The sequence below is a fragment of the Clupea harengus genome, chromosome 10 (assembly GCF_900700415.2).
Source record: "Clupea harengus chromosome 10, Ch_v2.0.2, whole genome shotgun sequence".
Taxonomy (NCBI): domain Eukaryota; kingdom Metazoa; phylum Chordata; class Actinopteri; order Clupeiformes; family Clupeidae; genus Clupea; species Clupea harengus.
Window position 1 is genome coordinate 18,533,493 of NC_045161.1, and position 4,021 is coordinate 18,537,513.

At 47.6% G+C, this 4,021-nt stretch overlaps 1 protein-coding gene across 2 annotated transcripts in view; it reads right to left on the reverse strand.

The window, feature by feature from the left end:
* Positions 1–3,702, reverse strand: part of dab1a (DAB adaptor protein 1a) — a 153,685-nt gene extending 149,983 nt beyond the window's left edge. The window contains exon 1 of one of the 2 annotated variants that reach the window (XM_031574276.2): positions 2,757–3,702. The gene's annotated coding sequence lies outside the window, so the exon portion shown is untranslated. The remainder of the gene's footprint in view (positions 1–2,756) is intronic. The other variant, XM_042708896.1, reaches the window with a different exon arrangement.
* Between the last annotated feature and the right edge of the window lie 319 nt (positions 3,703–4,021).

A 4,021-nucleotide genomic window follows, 5' to 3' on the forward strand; every position in this document is an offset into this window, starting at 1 on the left:
AAATATTATTATTATAATATCGTCTATGTTCAGTTTAACAGTCCAAAGCTGAGGGGATATTGAATCAGTTAGATGCTTCTCTTTTTATTGATGTTTATTCATTATTCATGGATTGATGGAACAACATGTGTTCAGATCAATTCACTTCCCATATCAGTTACTGCAGATCAATCAAGAATGGCCTAACCGAAGCACAAATCATACCTACTGCCGGACATTGTAAAAGATTCTATCCCGTGTGCTTAGGACCAACAGGTGGCTTATGCAGTAAATCCCAGTGCCTAAAATGCATGGTCTAGAACAAAAAAGACTCTTCTGAAGAGATTTAGAAGAGAACTACCAGAGAATTCAGCCTGGAGAAAAACACACTATGCTTTCTGTAAATGGAAAAAGGGGGCAAAAACAGCCCCACTGCCTCTGGGCCTGCCCATTCACTGAGTGAAATCACGCAGTCTGTGACAACATTTGCCCACAAATGCTTTCCAAGGTACTCCACTCCTCGCCTCTCCTGCCGACCCCAAATCAAACTGAGAATAACTAGCGTGAATAAGAGGGCAAGACAAGAGAGCAAAACAATGTTGCCTTTGTGGGTTAACACTCACTATACGCCACGTTTCTATGGAGACGCACCGTTGCCTGCTGGGCTCACTCAAGCTGAAGTAAACGGCCTTCCCGTGGTTAGGAACGGGCGGAAAGTCCGGAAGACAGAGCACACACACACACTCCACTCCACACACACACTCCCCCCCCTGGCACCGCCGGCCGCCGACAGAGGCCGATCCAGAAATATACCAGGAAGGGGTGAGCGGCGCCGGGGGCCAGTGAACACGGGTCCCACCTGTCCAGAGCCTCTGGCTGAAGATGCAGTGGAGAACTACAGCTGGGTTCTACATTTCCAACTAGCCCCCCTCCCCCACCCACCTCCCAATATGGGTCCGTCAGAGGCAGCCCCCAGGGCTGGAGTGTGGGGGCTGCCAGACCTGTCAGTTTGAAAGACAGCCGTGGATCCATTTAACACCCATTTTCATGCTTCTCTGTAGACCTTAACACTAATTGTGGCATGAACATGATCAAACTCAGCCAGAGGAACATTTCTGACCTAAACCAGTGACCTCTGAACCGTGACCGACATATGGAAGCCTTGAGGCCCTTAATGATGGCAGGTTTGTGTTCGTTATTACCGATGCTTGCTGACATGCCATGGGGTTGCCAATGAGTGAAATGGCTACCTGCTTGTCTACTACAGAGCGAAATAAAGCGTGAAATGTATAGGCCTGCTCTACGTCTGAATTTCACGTGAAATTCTCACGGATGACAAAACAGAGGGAGCTGAAAAAATTGTCTTCTCTGATTGTACAGTGAGTTTATGTGTGTTTGCCTGTATCGGTTCAACGAACATAGATAGGTAAATCAGATTTGTAAATGATGTGACGAATAAGTAGGCTACCGTTTTTCAACACGACAGAAAGTGGTGCGCCGTGTACAGCACCACATATGCCAGTGTAACGCACGCGTATCGTTACGGTACCGGACACTGGTTGCTCTACAGACTCCGTGAGCTCGCGAGGGTGCTCAGCACCACGTTTGCTGCTCCCGGCGAAATCACAGCGAAGTGACATGCCGCAGTTGTTCCCGGCACAGTCAGCCCGCCAGCCCCCTGCTAGAGCCAGGAGATCCACCCACCCCCACCCCTGCGACTCAAGGATCATAACCCCCCTAACCACAGCGAAACATAAGCAGTGTATTCTGTCACATCAACTCGCATGTAGCCTGAGCATTTCTAACATAACTAATGAGGCATGGTCCTTTCTTGTATCAAAAAACGACCACGGATTACAAATAAGGTAACCAGTGCGCACATTCATGGCTAAATGATTTGTGACCAGCCCGGGAAACAGCAGCTCTCTCGCCGCACAGCTCTCCCCCACCGCTGGGACGCTACGATTAATGCAGGTTTAAAATGCAGCGGAACCCCTGCAAACTCAATCACCGGCTGGAGCCTTTAGCCATCGTGGCTTCAGTGCCAATGTCTACTAAATATTTGCGCAAAAAGCAAGCCAACTTCTTCTACACCATAGTTCGTGAGATATTTTTTTTTACCTTTTCCCTCTGAGCCATTTCGATACATATCCACAGCAACAGCAGAGATGTGCCGCACGACGGAGTGCTTACTCAAAGCCGGGCAAGACATTTCTACACAGCAGCTCATGAGACCAAAAGCACCGCGCAACCTCTGCGCTGGCCAAAGAGCTCACAGGAGGTTATCAAACCAAACACACAGTTCTGAATGCTACCAGAGGTACGATAACAATGTTTCATAATACTTAACGTCGCCATAAACATTTGTATCCAAAAATGAATCGATACACCACCATTCCTCCGCGTTACCGAAGAGCAAGCATGTCAATGCAGCAAAGCACTCACTGTTCATGCCGATTCATTTGAGCAAGGGCATCTTGTCTGAGTTAAAATCGAGAACAAACATTGACTGGTGCATATAAAGTGTTGTTTCTGTGTAAAATGTAATGTAAAAATTACCTTATACAACTTAATTATCTGTAAACAGTGTGCAATAGTAACTGATTCACTTATTCCTAGCACTGGCTCCCAGTCGACCATTTAAATAAATAACAGAATACAACAGTTAAAAGCGTTCAAATATAGCAGGTGAAACAGGCTAATTTAATTCGATATTTTTATTAAGAGACTCTTTCAGTTCCCAAGGCAATGTGCACCTGCTCCCGTTATAAGCCTACCTTCAGACTGATGTGAGATTGTGCGGTTCCCATACTTCTCATAGTAAAACAAATCCAGTTATATATCCCGATGCTCCGAGGTCCATAGAGTTCTTGTTAAAGCCGTAATCCAGTTTCCCATTCCGGGGACATACAGACAAATCTGGACTACATCCTTTCCATCACGGCCAAAGAGTGTCAGGATTTTTTGCGTTTCTTTTCGACCCTTTTCGCTCCCTTCTTTCGCTGCTCCCGCTGAAGTTGCCTAGTTACCTCTCTCTTAGGGTGGCTAAAACCACGAATCCCACAGCCAATCACGAGCTCGGGTGCACGTTAACCCGTTCTGCGCCGAGTTGTCCTGATTTCTCGGTTTCAGGGGAAAACGCAAGGAGTGGGCGGGGTGACTGAGTGAGAGTTCCAGCACCGAAAACCAAGATGCGCAAAAGAAGATAAAAAGAACAGGAGGGGGGGTTGAGTGCAATGAATTTGAGCTGGATGTATAGGTCTTCCTTAAAGGCTAGGGTAAAAGTGCTGATACACTGTCACAGTGGCGTTTGACTTCTTGTGACATCAATATATCCACAGCCAAGAAACAAGCCTGTGTCCCACATAAGGCAACTGCTCAGCCTTTCCCCCTGCGCTGAAAAAGAATGAGGACAGAGTACCGACAAGCCGGCTGCTGCAAGCATCCACACACTCACTAGGACGTACCTGTCAGTGAACAGGCTGTAATTAAAAAGCCTTCAGCTGCTTTTGAAATGATTAGTGATCGTGACGGGGTTGGATGGCGGGGGAAGGGCGAGAGTTTAATTTTAACCCTGTGATTCACCCCATCATGCAGGGTATTGATTTTAGCTCGGCCTGTCAGAGAGCGAGAGGCTGCCCACAGCACCAGGGCTTTCTCATTCTTAATCAAGGTTATGAGGCTGAGTCAGTAACCTGGGGTGTTCCCCCTCACTGACCCACATTCCTGGAGGAGAGAAGTGGAGATGCCCCCCCCCCCCCTCCTAAACCTCCTGCCGCGTGGATATTCCTAAACCTCCTGCCTCATGATATTCCTAAACCTCCTGCCTCATGACATTCCTAAACCTCCTTCCTCATGATATTCCTAAACCTCCTTCCTCATGATATTCCTAAACCTCCTGCCTCGTGGACATTCCTAAACCTCCTTCCTCGTGGATATTCCTAAACCTCCTGCCTCATGACATTCATAAACCTCCTGCCTCGTGGACATTCCTAAACCTCCTGCCTCATGACATTCCTAAACCTCCTGCCTCGTGGACATT